We start from the raw sequence: 17,347 nt of genomic DNA on the forward strand, positions 1-17,347 counted from the left end.
GGTAATCTCTGTAAAGTTTCTTCCTGTACTTTGTTCTAGGAGTTTTATGGTTTCAGATCTTACATTTAAGTCTTTAATCCATTTTGAATTTATTCTTGTATGTGGTGTAAGAAGGTGGTCCAGCTTCATTTTTTTGAATGTGTCTGTCCAGGTTTCCCAGCACCATTTATTGAATAGACTGTCTTTACCACACCATAAATTCTTGCTTCCATTGTCGTAGATTAAATGACCATATAGGCATGGATTTATTTCTGGGCTGTCTATTCTGTCCCATTGATCTATGTGTCTGTTTTTATGCTAGTACCATGCTGTTTTGATTACTGTCGCCTTGTAGTATAATTTGATGTCAGGTATCGTTATACCTCCCACTTTGTTCTTATTTCTCAAGATTGCTGAGGCTATCCGGGGTCTTTTATGGTCCCATATAAATTTTAGGATTATATGTTCTATTTCTGTGAAAAATGTCTTCGGTAGCTTGATAGGAATTGTGTTGAATCTGTATATTGCCTTAGGCAGTATGGACATTTTAATAATATTAATTCTTCCTATCCATGAGCATGGTATGTGTTTCCATCTATTTGTATCTTCTTTAATTTCTCTCTTCAGCGTCTTATAATTTTCTGAGTACAGATCTTTTACTTCTTTGGATAAATTTATTCCCAGGTAGTTTATAGTCTTTGAAGCAATTGTAACTGGGATTGTTTTCTTAATTTCTCCTTCTGATATTTTATTATTGATATATACAAATGCAACTGATTTCTGAATATTAATTTTGTATCCTGCTACTTTACTAAATTCATTTATCAGTTCTAACAGTTTTTTTGGTGGAGTCTTTAGGGTTTTCTATATATAGTATCATGTCATCTGCATATAATGACAATTTTACTTCCTCTTTTCCAATTTGGATACCATTTATTTCTTTTTCTTGTCTGATTGCTGTGGCTAGAACTTCCAGCACTATGTTGAATACAAGTGGAGAAAGTGGGCAACCTTGTTCCTGATCTTAAGGGCAATGGTTTTAGCTTTTCCCCATTGAGTATGATGTTAGCTTTGGATTTATCATATATGGCCTTTATTATGTTGAGATATAGTCCCTCTATGCCCACTTTCTTAAGGGTTTTTATCATGAATGGCTGTTGGATATTATCAAATGCTTTTTCTGCATCTATTGATATGACCATATGATTTTTATTTTTCATTTTGTTAATGTGGTGTATCACATTAAATGGTTTGTGGATTTTGAACCACCCTTGCATACCAGGAATGAATCCCAGTTAATCATGGTATATGATCTTTTTAATGTATTGCTGAATTCTGTTCACTAAGATTTTGTTGAGGATTTTTGCATCTATGTTCATTAGGGATATCGACCTGTAGTTTTCTTTTTTTGTAATGTCTTTGTCTGATTTGGGGATCAGGGTGATAGTGGCCTTGTAAAAAGTGTTTGGGAGCCTTCCCTCCTTCTGGATTTTTTGGAATAGCTTGAGAATAGGTGATAATTCTTTTTTGAGTGTTTTGTAAAATTCACCTGTAAAGCCATCTGGTCCAGGGCTTTTGTTTGTTGGGAGCTTGTTGATTACTGATTCAATTTCCCTGGTGGCAATCAGTCTATTCAGGTTTTCCATTTATTCTTGAGTTAGCCTTGGAAGGTTGTATGCTTCTAGAAAATTGTCCATTTTTTCCAGATTGTCTCATTTGTTGGCATATAGTTAGTCGTAGTAATTTCTTAAAATTATTTGTATTGCTGTGCTGTCTTTTGTCACTTCTCCTCTTTCGTTTCTGATTTTATTAATTTGGGTTCTCTCTTTTTTTTGATGAGTCTGGCTAAAGGTTTGTCGATTTTATCTTCTCTAAAAAACAACTGTTGGATTCATTGATCTTTTGTATTGTTTTTCTGGTCTCTATTTCACTTATTTCCACTCTGGTATTTATTATTTCCTTCCTTGTACTCCCTTTGGGCTTATTTTGCTCTTCTTTTTTCAGATCCCTTAAGTGTGATCTGTGATTTTTCCAGATCCCTTAAGTGTGTGAAAACTGTTGATTAGTGATTTTTCTTGTTTCTTTAGGTAGGCCTACATTGCTGTGCATTTCCCTCTTAGGACTGCTTTTGCTGCTCTCATAGATTTGGGTCATCGTATTTTCATTTTCATTTGTCTTGAGATGTCTTTTGATTTCTTCTTTGATCTCATGGTTGACCCATTCATTATTTAGTAACATGTTATTCAGCCTCCATGAGTTGGTGTGTCTTCCAGTTTTTTTCCTTTAGTTGATTTCTAATTTCATAGCACTGGTCAGAGAAGATAATTGGTACGATTTCAATTTTCTTAAATGTATCAAGACTTGTTTTGTGGCCTAACATGTGGTCTATCTTGGAAAATGTTGCACATGCGCTTGAGAAAAACATGTATTCTACAGTTTTGGGGTGAAATGCTCTGAAAATATCGATTAAATCCAAGTGGTCCAATGTGTCATTTAAGGCCGTTGTTTCCATATTGGTTTTCTGTCTGGCAGACCTGTCCCTTGTTGTCAGAGGTGTGTTGAAGTCCCCTACTATGATAGTGTTGCTGTTGATCTTTGTCTTAATGTCAGTCAATATCTGTTTTATATATTTAGGTGCTCCTATGTTGGGTGCATAGATGTTTACTAGGGTTATGAAAGCAGTGTTTATTTTAACCTGACTATTCATGCAACAAACTAGCTCTGTGCAGAGGACTATCAGAGTTAGAGTTCTAGCACAGACCTCTCTAGAACCTCTACTCAACATTTCCACGTGCTTGAGTATAAGCATTTCAAATGAAACATCTCCACTTGCTTGAGTATAAGTATTTCAAATGTAACATATCCAAAAGAGAACTCTTGAATCTGTGCTCTTCCCCTGCCCAGATCTGTGACTCAGAAGATTCACTTCCTATCTCGTTGCACAGACCAGAAACACAGGAATCATTTCGATTCTTCTTTCTTTGCCACACATACACAAATTATCAGCAAGATTTGTCTATTTTATCCCCAAAATAGCTCTTGTATTTGTTCATTTTTCTCTGTCTCACTGCCACCATGCCAGTTCAGAACACTGTCACCCTCTATGTAGACAGCTGCCTCCTAACTGGTCTTCCTGCTTCCAGTCTTACCTATCTCTAGTCCCCTCGTTCTCCACACAACAATATGAATCATCTTACCTTATTTAAAAGTCTCTAATGGATCCCCACCACATTTAAGGTTAAATTCAAGATCATTACCTTGGCCTACAGTTCCTAAAGGGCTGGCTCTCGCATACCTGTCTGATCTCATTTTATGCCCCTCACCCCAATCTTGACATCCTCAAGCCATTCTGGCATCTTTACTTTTTTTTTTCCTTTATGGTCTTTGTACATTGCTATTTTATCTGTCTAGAATGCTCTTCCCCTTGTTATTCCCAGGGCTGGCTCTTTCTCACTATTTAGTTTTAGTGTCTCTTCTTCTGAGAAGCCTTCCCTGACTATACAACCCTCCTCGTTTCAGCATCTTTTTTTTCCTTCAAAGCCCTCACTACAATTTTTAAAGGTTTATTTTGTCAATTTACTTATTGTATCTATCTTTCCAGCTAGATTGAAGCTTGAAGACATAGTTATCAAATAAATTGACTAGGGCAGGCGCCATTTCAATTTCATTCACAATGAACTATGCCCAACATTGGGCCTTATATGTAGTAAGCACTCAAATATTTGTTGAAAGAATGAATGAATAAGCATTTAGTGAGAGACTTCTATGTATTAAATTCTGAGCTAATCCAGGGGATTACAATACCCAGATAGCCCAATCTATCACAAGGAAAGTTTTAAACAAATATGAAATAATAATATATAAGCCGTATCATTTGGCTACAATGCAGTTAAATTAGAAATCTATAATCAAAAAGTTTTTAAAGAACTTGGAAACCTAAACACATTCCTTAAGGTTATTAAGAGGAAATTTAATGGAAACAATGTAATATAGCACTTAACAACAATGAAATAAATATATGGAATGTGGTTCAAATGGTACTTGGGGGGGCGGGGGGAAGTCATAGCCTTAAATGTATGTTAAAAATTTAGAAAGATTAAAAGTAAATGAGTTAAATATACAACTCAAGACAATAGGAAAAGAAACCCAAATAAGTAAAAGGAAGAAAATAATAAAAAACCAATTAAATGGAAAACAAGAAAGAATATGGTCAAAAAACCAAAAGTCACTTAAAAGACATAAAATTGTCAAATCTTTATCAAATTGATGAAGAAAACAACAATAGATTAAATTATATTAATAGATAAAGGGATATAAATATGAATGAAGAGATTAAAGACAAAAGAATACTATGAATAATTACATGCTCATAAATTTAAGTGAAATGGACAGTTTTCTTAGAAAATATAAATGACCAACACTGACTCAAGACAAAGCAGAAATATAAGTCCAAAATTAAGGAAACTGAGTCCATATTCCATGCAAAAATAAATCAGCTTTAGATCATTTTACAATGAGTTGTACTAAATTTTCAAAAAACAGAGAATCTTGATTTTCTGTAAACTGTTGTGGAAAATATAAGCAGCAAGATAACAATCCAAATCATTTTATAAGTCTAGTAATAACCTTGATACTGAAACCAGACAAGTAAGTCTGGTTTAATAAAGTATAATAAAGTAAGAACTCAGATGTAAAGAATGAAAGTAAAATATAACCCAGTAAGTATCCAGCTGCATGTGTGTATAAATCAGACCCTCATAATCAAGGAGGGTTTGAGAATGTAAACATGTTTCAACAGGAGAAAATTTGCCTTAATTCTCCACATTAAGAGATTATATAAAATAATAAAGTACAATTTTCCCAATAGATATAGAAGAGACATCATATAAAATTAAACTTATTATGATAAAAATTTTAGAAAACTATAACTTAAAGGAATTGCCTTAAACCCCAATAAAAGATGCTTTACAAAAAAGCTTGTTGTGAACATTTTTATTTGATGGTTAAAAGTAAGAAATACCTCTTTTCAAGTCTAGAATGAAACTTATTCCACATCACCCTAGAGGTCCTACCCAATGCATTATGATAATGAAATGAGGTATGATTGTCAATCCAAGTAAAAAATTGTCATTAATAAATATGTTAACATTTTTAAAAATCCAGGAAACTCTTAGACAAACTATTAGAATTACCACGAGAGGTCAGCAAGTTCTTTGGATGCAAAATCAACACATAAAAAGCAGTAGCAGATAATTATTTTCAAAAACTCATAACCCAACACACATCTTGAGAAAATATTAGACAAACTCAAATTGAGAGACATTCTACAAAATACCAGACTAGCAATCTTTAAAACTGCTAATGTTATGAAAAACAAGGAACTACTAAGAAGCTGTCACAGCTCCGAGTTGCCTAAGGAGACCCAACAACCAAAGGTGCCATGGATGGGGTCTGTGCCAGAGGGAAGGCATTTATGGAAAAATGGGTGAAATCCAAATAAAATCTATAATTGTTTTATACTGATATTAACTTCTTTATTTTGGCAATGTACCAAGGTTACGTAAGATGTTAACATCAGGAAACGGGGTAAGGAATCTTTATACTATCTTTGCAAATTTTCTATAAATCTGAATTATTTTTTAAAAATCCCCACAAAAAAAACCCAAAAGAACTATACCACAGTTGTAACCCAAAAATAACCAATTAGATAAAAAATAGGCAAAAAGACCTCCTAAAGTCAAATAGGACCTTTATAGGAAAAAAAATTACAACATACTGTTGATGGCCATAGAAGACATGAATAAATGGGTGGCATAGACTGTAACCAAAGATAGGAGGCCATGAAAAAAAAACTGAAAACATTTTCAGTTTTCTCTACATTGCTCTATGGATTTAATAAAATGTCAGTCAAAATCCCAGTAGGATAATCAAGTTTGACAAGCTAATCCTAAAAATCATTTGAAGACAGAGGGCTAACAGTAGCCAAAGACACTTGTGAAAAACTAAGTAGGGCAGTTGCCCTTTCAGATATCAAGATAATGTAAAGCTGTAATAATGGGCCAGCGGGACAGACTAGAGTGTTTAGGGACAGGCCCACTCATACACAGAAACATGTCAGGAGAAAAATTAGATCCCTACCAGAGACTATTACAAAAGTAAACATAAAAAAACAAAAACATAAGGCTATTAAAATATCTTTAAGACTTCAGTGTGGGGAGGGATTTCTTAAGGTATAAAAAGCAGAAATCTGAAGGAAAAGATTGTTAAATTTTGCAGCACCAATAATTAACACCCTTCCATGACAAAAGATATTGATGGCATTTCTTTTAACATTGCTTATGGTATGACTTATATTTAGGTGTGACTGGGGGAGGGGACAGGGGGTAAATCCAGCTGGAATATGACATCTTCTTCTCCTTTAAAGATCATCCTGGATGCTGTGTAGAGAATGTTGAAGGGAACTCTTTGCAGTGGAAGCAAGTGGTCAAGTGAGTAGGCTAATATCCAGGAGAAATAATGGTGATTAGGACTGTCATGCAGAGGGAAAACATGGGACAGATTTGGGATGTAGCTTTAATGTACAGTCAGCAGGACTTGCTGATGAATTGGATGTTGGTGGTAAAGAAAAAAGAAGTTGAGAACAATTGTGAGATTTTTGGCCACTGCAATTGGTGCAATTTATAGAAATGGGGAAAAGGGAAATTAATATTTTACTTTGAGTTGCTGATTAGACATCTAGGTAGAGCAGCCAGCTGTAAAGCAGACAGTTTGGATATATGAGACTGGGCTTCTGTGGCAGAGGATTTAAATTGGGGGGCTATTGGCATGTAGGTGGCATTTGAACCATGCACTAAGTGAGACTGCTGCCTAGAGAATGGCTGTTGCTGCGATAGTCCAGTGACTGAGTTTTGAGCATTTAGAGGTTGAACAGAGCAAAAACCAGCTGACACAGGAAAGAGGCCATTGATGTGAGGGGGGAATCAGGACAGTGTAGTATCACCGAAAATAAAATGTCAGTCAAAATTTGTTTGTTATCATTGTTTTAATGAGGATGTTGAATGTTACTGACAGTGGAGTAAGAGTAAGAACACATTTCCTAACCGGGTAGGGAATTGCTGAATTGTTGAGCAATTGTAGAGTTATGACATAGTAGGGAGAGAGAGTGTACTCTAAGGCTTTGGAATCAGTGACAGAAGACCACACTGGCAAGAGGGTATTGGGGGGTGGTAGAGGAGTTAGTAACTGGAGGAGCTCTGAAAGCATTTGGTATCTGATGGGCATGAATGATCCAGGATCCCAGGAGAAGGTTGTATTGAAGATAGAGGCCTTTGAGGAGAAGAGGAAATGGGGTCTATAGAATGTGTTAAAATTACCTGCAAAACTGTAACCAGACATTAGTTAGGATCACCAGGGGAGCTCCAAATATGTCTGTGGGATGCTGAGCATCTACAGTGTTTTACAGCTCCCCAAGTTATCCTGATGTGTAGCCAGATTTGAAAACTTCTGATCTAAGGGTAGTACTAAATTCTAGTGGTGCCCTTAGAATTTCTGTAGAGGCTGCTGAGGAATATGTTTTATAGGTACATAGTAAACACAATGTTTTCATTCAGATTTCATGTTTATGTGGCACTACTGGGTAAATGAGAAGAGACTGGGAAGACTTGAGTTTAACACATGCCTCACCCCAAGCCCGGAGCTTCTTAAGGTAGGAAGCTATTACTGATTTATATTTATACTTACTAAGTATAAATATAAATTTGGGGTATCATATTCTGTATGCCCTTAGGTAACCAGATTTTTGTAATTAACTATCTTACTAATTTTTTCCTGTAAAATTAAAATCATACACTTTTATTGGCCACATAAAATTGCAACGTATGGATTTACAAGAATACAATTATTCTGTGGAGTGCATTTTTTCTAATAAAAATGATGCTCCATGAATATGCTTGCATATAATCTTTTGTATATCTCTGCTTATTTCCTTTGCTTTAGTTTCTTAAGAGTAGAATAGTTGGATCAAAGAGTACATTAATGAGCTTTTTATAATTCATTGATTTTACTACTAGAAAAGAAATAACATATTTCTGGCAGGGATATTCAAATAGTATTGACTGGAGAATCCCTCCTTTATCCATCCCCCTTCCCTTTTTCCTAGAGGTAACCAGTTAACAATTTCTTGTATACTTTTCCAGAAGTTTTACCTGCATAGGTGTTCGTCCTTAACAAACAAAACAAATGAAAACACTTACCAGTTCATTTCTACAAACTTCATCACCTTGTGTTTCACTAACTCTATTGAGTCATCGGTCCTTATTAGTCTCCGACAGCTCTACTTCATCATTGTCCCAATATACAGGATTTCCTATTGTCATCTGTCACTCTTGTTCTGTACTACAAGCCATTGCCATGCGAGATTGCTTGTGTAGAACATCCCATGAACAGTATTTGTCCGGGTTTCGGTTTAGTATTTCTTTAAAAGTCGCGTCGGAATTTTTCTCCCTTAGGTCTGTCAGCCATTTGTATTTTCCTGTGAATTGCCAGTTTCCTCCCCTTTTGCCCATTTTTTCTGGTTTGGTTTGTATTTATATTACTGATTTCCAAGAGCTCTTCGTTTATTAACAAGTGAGCCCAGTGTCTTTTGTTTGTCCCAGGCAGAAAAGTCTCATCTCTCAGTTTCTTGTCTCTGGACTTCAACATACATGTTTTTTGCCCATTGGATTTTCATTTTTTAGACAAATGTGTTTTTTCTTTTTCTTCTGAAGTTTTGCTTTTGGGAGTCGTTAGTGGGTGGGCCTTTCTCCATGTCAGCCCCCTTTTCTTTGTTTGGGGGTCGCACCCCCCCCCCTTTCCCAGACCCCTCTTTGGGGCCCCTGGCGTAGGCTCAGTTGACGTCAACACCCTTGGTCCTGGCGCCAAGCCGTCACCACGGCAACTGCAGCCTGATTGGCAGAGCTCAGGGGCATGGCGAGGTGGGCCCAGGGTGGGCAGTGTGGCTGCTGATTGGCCTGTGCCGGAGCCCCGCCTCTGCGGAGAGTTTCACAAGGAGTCGTGGGCAGAGGCTCGCTGCAGTAGCTCGGGAGCTGTGGAGAAAGAAGTTGGGTTGGAGGAGTGGACATGTCCACCCCGGGCTGGTGGCGCCGCCGGGCGCCGGGGGCCGTGTGGGTACACTAGACAGTGCACGGGCTGTACCTTGGCCGAGCTGTCGAGCCCGGGGCAGTGAAGTGCGGTGAGGTGAGTCTGGCCGCATACCCATGCCTCGGTGTTAGGCGGGGCACGCTGCCGGTGAGGGACCCTGACCAGCAGGCGGCTGGCAGTTGTCGCCTGGTGGGGATCCTTAGCTGGTTAGACACGAGTTGCCGCGCTTGCCGCAGTGGCGCCATCTTACATGGTCGGCCACACTTTTGAGGTGGCCGCGGAGTCGGGGGGCTGCCGCGCCATCTTGCTGGTATGGAGGTGGGGGACAGGGATGGGATTGTCGCGGCTGCTGCAGACTCATGTCACTGATGGCCCGCCTGGGTGGGCGTCGAAGTAGCGGCCAGTTCCTAATGAGCGGAGTCGGTGCGGTTTGGTCTTGGGGTACCCCGCTTTTATGGGCTGGGTCTGGGGGCTGCAGAGCACTCTCCGCATCTCACAGGGTCCTTGCTTGGCTTGCTACCCAATGGGCCGCCCTGCATCCTTGTAGTCTTTGGGGGTGTGGCTTGTTTTGCCGCAGTGGCGGTGGGAGGAGTTATGGGCTGCGAGGGGTGGTGTCAGGGGGGGCTTTCGCGCCTATAGGATATTTAATCTGGGCGGTGATGGGCTGTCCCCACCTACCTTGATGCCATCTTTGGTGGGGTGGCTGAGGTGTGCTGGCAGGTGCTGTCCTGATTGGTTTACTGGATTGGGGCAGGGCCGAGGGCTATCGTCACTGCGAGTCACTCGTCTATGACGAGCTTGTTAAGCTCCGCCTGCCTCAGCGCCATCTTTGATGGAGGCGGTTGAGGTTTGCCGCGCAGGCAAGATCTTGGCTGGCTGACCGCAGGGGGCGGGGCCAAAGGCTGTGGTATCTGTGGTGGCCCGGTGTTCTTTGCAGTGATTGAGGCTGTGGGTCCTGCCTACCTCGCACCTTGTTTGGTGGGTGTGTGTCTGCCCGCAGAGGCTTGCAGTGTCAGTGCTACCCTGACTTCTGAGATTGGGCCACGGCTAGTGACCATATTTATCAGCCAGGTCCATGTAGCACCTGTTGAAGCCAGGCACTACGCCTGGAGTTTGCCATAACTTGCCACTGTGGAACTGTTTGTCCTGAGGGACAGGGCTGTAGGATGTCAGTGTGCCTGCTCTTTCTCCTTGGCTAGGTCTGGGGGCTACAGAGGCTCACCCCTTCCCCTGTCGTCTTTCCAGGACTGTTTTCACTCTGAGACGTGTCTGGCTCCATTTTTTGGCAGGAGGGTATTAGGGGACGGGTTGAAGCCAAGGTATATTATGCAGGCGCCATGTCGGCGAGGTTGAGGGATGGAACCACGGTCGGTCTTTGAGGACTGACAGCCCAGCAGGGCCCCGCCCACTCTGCTATATATGTTGGTCAGTAGGTGGCTGCCGACGCTTACTGCGCAGGTGCCGTAGTGAAAGACGGTGGAGCTGCAGGGGCAGGCCTGAGGGAGGGCTGCTGAGCACCGCCCATTCTAGCGCTAGTTTGTTGGCTAACAGGTATCAGCTGAGACTTACTGCGCAGGTGCTATCTTGAGTGACAACATGGCTGGCTGCAAGGGGCCGCTCCAGCGCTTTGTTGTCCAACAGGTAGATGCAGATTTACTGCGCAGGCGCCATTTTGAATAACGGCGGGGCTGGCTTGCAGGGAGTGCGCCGAAGGGAGGGCTGCGTCTCCCAAGTGACTAATGGGGTGTGTAGTCCCATGCCGACTCGAGCGCTGTGTTGGCTGATGGGTGGCCGCCGAGGCTTAATATGCAGGTGTTATTATAAATGATGGTGGACCTTTAGGGGGGCAGGCCTGAGGGAGAGGCTGACGTATTTTGAGTGACTGATGGGTGCCGGGGTGTGTGCATTCCCCAGCCCATCTAGTGCTGTGTTTGTTGGCCAGCAGGTGGCAGATAAGGCTTACTGTGTAGACGCCATCTTGAATGACCGTGGAGCTGCAGGGGGTGGTCACAAGGGATGGGCTATATTGTCTGAGTGACTATCATGTTGGTACAGACCCCTGCGCTCCTAAGCACTATATTGGCGGACAGGTGGCCGGTGAAACTTACTGCGAGGGCACCGTGATGAGTGACAGTGGAGCTGCGGGGGTGGGCCCGAGGGAGGCGCTGTGGAGCTCCGCCCTCTCCAGCACAATGGTGGCCAACAGGTGGCACCCGAGGCCTACTGTGCAAGCGCCATCTTGAATGACAGCGGGGCCAGCTGCAGAGGGTGTGCTCAAGGGGAGGGCTGCCTTGTCCTGAGTGACTGATGGGGCTGAAGAGCCTTGCTTATCTAGCGCTGTGTTTGTTGGTTGGTAGGGGGCCGCAGAGGCTTCCGCACAGGCACCATTTTGAATGGTGGCAGAGGTGCAGGGGGCAGCTCGGTAGGCCAAGGCTTACTGAGTCAGCGCCATTTTGAGTGACAGCAGGGCTGTGGGGGACGGGCTGAGGGGCTTTGGTATCTTGAGGGGCTGCGGGCATACAGCCTGCCTCTGCAGGCTCTTCTGGCTACTGCGCAGTCACCGATCTGGCCGGCCTGGTGCGCTTGCTGCAGTGTCGCCATCTTGGGCGGCCGTGCGACGTGGCAGCCGGCGCTTTGTTTCCTGTGAGGGGAGCCAAAGCCAAATGTTGGAAAATGTGGGGACAAGGTTCAACTGTGCCGTTCTGGGTAAATTAGGAGAAAACCAGGGACTCATAATTTAGGAATTTTAATAGACTGGGAAAGAGCAGGATCTTAAGTGATAAAACGGAGGAGGTGGGCTGTTGGGTATAAGATACGGGTTTGGAGGCTCTGAGGGCTGTAGGGGGTTTACGCACAGTAGAAGGCCTGAAGCCTGTGGGATAGGGAATTCAGAGCTGTAGGTGGTTATGGGAGGGGGCGTGGCGTGGGAAATGCTGAGACCTTTCTCTAGGCAGATAGGGCCGTAGTTTGGAGTTGTGCTCCCCAAATCCTGAGAGGTGGCCGGCCATCGGAGAGCTAGACAAGGCGGGGCTTCCTCCTAGAGGGCGGGGCCACACGTGGGAAGAGCAGCTTATAGAGCTGTTGCGTCCAAAGGACTGCTGAATTCACTTTCGCTATATTTTTGGGGGAGAGAGTGACGGGGGAGGGGAGGCGGGGAGTGCTCCTAGTCCTGGTTCCATACAAGAAGCTTGAAATCCCTACCACTCTCTCTTTTGTTCTTTTGAACTAGAGAAAGTGACACAATGGGTTCCTCCTTCACAACTAGGGTGATGGGAGAGAGCTACTTAAGTATATATCTGCCAGTGACAGCATTAACATAAACCAGAGCCATAATCATGAAGGTACTTCCCCCAGGAGCCTGTGATTGAATGCATGCTCTGAGGCACAGTGGGACTTGAAATATGTAATGTTAATCCACTGGAAGCATGTTGATAACCTCTAAAATATTACATAAGATTAAGTAATGATACCATTACCTAATAACGGTTAAAATAGCATTAAGGTCCTAATGTAAGCTAGTCCCTTTATATTATTTAAATGTACAACAGAGAGTTGAATTTCTGGTCCTGCATCACTAGCTATGAAATGTCAGAGCTGGAGTTTTCAACTCACCTTTCTAAGGGGTACCACATGGTTTCCATGGAAAACATCAGTAGATAAAACTTTTTTCCAGATGGTTTTAGGTTGATCTATAATAGTTTGTTATGAGCTCTGAGATTGAGTTGTCTGAGCCACTCTTTTTCTGTGAAATGAGAGCTTTAGAATCAATAGTATTGTGAGGATTAACAGGATAAAAGTAAGGTGCTAAGCACTGTACATGGTATGTAATTAGCAGAAAATAATTGTACCTAGACACTTTTCCCCTCCAATTTGTAACCTGCAGCATGTGTCCCTTGCCTTTAGAGGGATGGCCAGTACCACGTAGATAATAAGTGGAAAATTGGGTTCTTGAATTGATTTAATCCAAAGCCCTGTGTCTTTACTATTTTGCTTTTGTTATAGAAGGTTCTAAGACACCCAGAGATTGACTTGCACACCTGTTGACATAACTTCATTGGGAAAAGGCCGTGATTACAGCCCAGGGTACAACATGTGCCTCGGGGAGTGATGCCCATGGCCCTTCTATCCTGCGAGGGCAAACTGTTCTTCCTAGTCTCGCTTGATCTCTGCCACTGTAGAAGATAAAGATACAGCTGTGGGGACATTTCCAGCCTGAGGAATATAGTAATTGTAAAATAAATTTGGTGTCTCATATTTTCCTTTCCTTCCCCAGCTCTGCCTTCTTGACCTTCTACCCTTTGTTGAGACAACTGGCAAGAAGAGGGACTAGATCTAAACACTAGGTGGCAGAGTCCAGGTGAGCTGAATTCCTTTCTCACAGTGCCACACCCATCCTTGGAGTGAGCGCATCCTTCCTCATCCTGACACTTTTACTGCACACATGTTCCATATAGCCACACAAGCACCGTTTGTGCTCTCTGAGAATGTACAGACTCTTCTAGTGGATTGTGTTTGCCAGAAATTCTCCTTGGCTTCATGCCATTCTTTTTGGTATCCTGACTCTTTTCCTAACACTCAGCTACTCTTTCAGGCCTACTCTTTCTCTTACCCGGTGATTAAGAAGCATGAGAGTCATCATTCGTCTATTAAACATGGCCCCAAGTGTGAAAGGAAGTGTTTCCCTCAAGCTAATATTGTCTATTGGTTAATGAAAGACATTCAAAAAAATAATTGTGTGACTCATGCCTTTGAAAGAGCACATTCATTGCAGGTATTTAACTTGATCTGGGAGAGGTCATATAGGGTCTCCCTGCGAAAGTCAGGGACATTAAGGTTAAGCCCTGAAGGATGGTGGGTGGTAACGTGTGTGGGAAGAGCAGTTTTAAGGAGAGGGCACAGGGCTAAAGGAACCAGCGAGAGGAGCCGAAAATTTAGCATGCCTAGACCAAAGGAAAGAAGGGGGTGATATTTGTTTGAGGTGGAAAAAAGGTAAATGGGGGCTGAATCGTGAAAGACCTTGCAATCAATGGTAAGTATTTGGGCTTGATCTGAAGCAGTGGGAAGCCATTGAGGAATTTTAGCCATGGATGTGACACGATAATCAGATTTGTATTTTTACAATATTATCTGACAAATTGGTAGTCACAAAATGGTCACGGGATGTGAAATACAGTATGGGGAATGTAATCGGTCATGTTGTAAAGACTATGTATGCTTTCAGATTGGGATTGGATTTATTGGGGGGATAACTTCATATCATATAAATGCTTAACTACTGTGCTGTACACCTGAAATTAATATAAAATAATATTGAATGTCAAATGCAAATATGTATAGGCACAGGATGTAAAGTACAGCATAGGGAATATAGTCAGTGGTATTGGAATAGCTATCTATGTACAATGTCAGAGGGTAGTAGACTTGGTGGGGTTATCACTTTGTGAGGGGTGTAAATATTTGTGTTTGTACTGGAAGCTCATAATAAAATTAAATTAAAAAAAAACCACCTGGTTGCAGGGTTCAGAAGGGGAAGACAATGCATGCAGGGAGACCTACCTCAGATCTGGGTGAGAGATAGTGGCTCAGATTAGGGTCATGGCAGGGGGATAAGTGAAGTGGATGGATTTGAGAGCAGTACTGAGGACAGAGACTCAGGGCTTGTACTCTTTGTTCATGGCTGGCTGGCTGATTCAGACCAGACTCAGTGAATCATGTTACCCAGGGAAGTGAGCAAAATAGCCAAAGGTGGTTCATTCCATCAGCAAACATTGATACTGTGCCTGATCCAGGACAGGAACATGCTAGACTTTGGGTCTCTGAAAGTGAGTGATATAATCCCTGGCCTCAGTGTCTACTGACTGAGAACCACAGTTAAATGGAGAGAGTGAGAAATCATGCGTACTAAGATAGGTGGCTGTGCTGATGGTGCATTACCATCTGGAGAAAAGCTAACGTGCTGTCCCAGATGGGCCCCTGGCCTCAGCGAATGCTGCAAGCAAGTATCCAGTGTCTGGTGCTCAAGCCCATGGAGACTCAGAAACTATACTCCGCCTAAGGACTCATCTTATGTTGGTAGATCAACATTAATGAAGCTCAGGAGACTTAAAGTAAGCCATACTGACAATTTATGTTGAAAATGGTGTGACTGAAATATGATAATTCTGTTCTCTCAAGTTTGGTGTATTGATCTAGAGTGGGAGATCACTGTAGCAGGGACCCAAATACTCAAAAGTGTGTATGATCAGCACATTCTCTCCCTGTAGGCAGACCTACATGGGAAACGAAACCATAATGAGAAGGTTGCTTGGTGAGTATGGAATCAAAACAAGAGGACAAACTTAAATAGCACTGGTCTGTAAGGTAGCTACCATCTGGTTGCAGTGAAACTCTTGCTGGGGTTACCATGATACCAGAAGCTCCCTAATCTACAGCCCCCACCCTCCCCAATCTCCGTTCAAATTGGTCTGACTAGAGTTGTTCACTGTCTCCTATAGAGGTTTTGATGTTTTGAAGGCAGACCATGTGGTCTGCCTTTTCATGCCTGCCCTCAAAAAAAAACCCCCAAAAATTCTGATCAGTCAATTTTTGATATCAACGTATGGTCACATAAGTCATACTTAAGACTTTAAAGAGATAGTCTGTCTCTTTAAAGTAGCTTTATTCATCTACAACTATTTGGGGGCTGATCATAAAACTAAACTCTTTTTTTTTTTTTTTTTTTTTTTATTAAATTTATTGAGGTGACAATTGTTAGTAAAATTACATAGATTTCAGGTGTACAATTCTGTATTACATCATCTATAAATCCCATTGTGTGTTCATCACCCAGAGTCAGTTCTCCTTCCATCACCATATATTCGATCCCCCTTACCCTCATCTCCCACCCCCCACCCCCCACCCCCCTTACCCTCTGGCAACCACCAAACCATTGTCTGTGAAAACTAAACTCTTAGATACTATCTCCTGTCTTTGGAAATTTGGGGGGAAACCCCTCAAGAATGAACAGTAAGGAAATCTTGCTGCATTGTGGTAAGCGCTAAGCGTAGGTTGCAGAGGTAAGCCCAGGGTGATGTGGAGACTATCTGAGAGGAGCCACCTAATAGGCCAGAGGGTGGAGGTTGTGGCTGGTATGGTAGGGGTAGTGTTCATTTACTACTAGCTTACATTCGTGTATAAGATTGTCACTCCAACAGCCCCTCTTGTCTATATGTATCTGTCCGTAGTTGATTGGATCATACTGCACAATGAAGCATAGAGCCGTGGTTTTCAAAGCACAGGAGTGCTTGTTGGGATGCCTTTTCCTAGGGAACCACAGACCTCCTAAATTGGGACACTTGGAAAGGCAGGTGCAGTTTTCATAAGTCCCTCAGATGACTTTTTGGCACCCCCAAGTTTGAGAACCACTACCCTAGAAGGAATTGAGCTGTAATGTGCACTTGTAGACTCAGAATTTGGGTGAATGCAGGCACAGACTGATTAGTCTGTGTGTTGAGTACCTAACCTGGGAGGTGAAGTAGGACTGGGGCTGGGCCAGTGTTTTCCTCCATGTGCGTGCTGAAGTAGAGAATGTCGGTCTGCAGAAAGAGGCAGGAGAATGGCGCAGATGAGGAGAGGAGACCGCACACCATGCTGTCCCTGAGAAACGAAGAAAGTAACTACGTTGGTTCCTGACTCAGGTTCTCAGTTCCAGCCCCTCTAATGAGGTAGGTAGCACAAGTGAGGGGCTGAGTCTAGGCACTCCATGGTGAGGGACCAAAGTAAATAGAAATGGGGTTGAAGGGTCTCGCAACTGATGGGTTGTGGGGAGCCTGAGGTCAAACAGTGAGGTCACGGAATTTCTTTATCTCTCCTCACATGTTCCAGCCACATTTCTAGCTTCTGACACGTGTGCTTTGAGTTCTTCCCAGTTCAGTGAAACATTTGACATTTGATCCTCTGAGGCCAAAGAACCCCCACGTGTGGTGGGGATGCCTGAGGAATTCTATTTTTATTTGTTTCAGTTACATTGATTGTGAGACCCATGCTTTTGTTTTCTACTCATTTTTGTGAAATAGAAGTAAAGTGGTATAAAACATTCAAATGATGTAAATACTGCTGCATAGAGCACAGTGGCAACGCTCTTCTCCAGCAGGCAGCAGCACCATCCTTAGACAGTCCAGCTCACACATGAAACTTCCTCTGCATGCAGTGCATCCATTTCATGTCTGGATGTCTAGTGTATTTAAGAACA

General features: G+C 42.4%; 1 protein-coding gene across 11 annotated transcripts in view; it reads left to right on the forward strand.

Moving 5' to 3' along the window:
* The first annotated feature begins 9,015 nt into the window (after positions 1–9,015).
* PEG3 (paternally expressed 3) overlaps positions 9,016–17,347 on the forward strand; it is a 32,867-nt gene continuing 24,535 nt past the window's right edge. For 3 of the 11 annotated variants that reach the window (XM_019716868.3, XM_088800444.1, XM_019716872.3), the window contains exons 1-4: positions 9,053–9,213; positions 13,391–13,474; positions 15,381–15,424; positions 16,698–16,820. The gene's annotated coding sequence lies outside the window, so the exon portion shown is untranslated. Of the gene's footprint in view, positions 9,214–13,390; positions 13,475–15,380; positions 15,425–16,697; positions 16,821–17,347 lie in introns of all 11 variants that reach the window. The other 8 variants (XM_074315356.2, XM_074315358.2, XM_088800443.1 and 5 more) reach the window with 6 other exon arrangements.

The sequence above is a fragment of the Rhinolophus sinicus genome, chromosome 8, assembly GCF_057876585.1.
Source record: "Rhinolophus sinicus isolate RSI-liver-muscle chromosome 8, RSI-T2T, whole genome shotgun sequence".
Taxonomy (NCBI): Eukaryota; Metazoa; Chordata; class Mammalia; order Chiroptera; family Rhinolophidae; genus Rhinolophus; species Rhinolophus sinicus.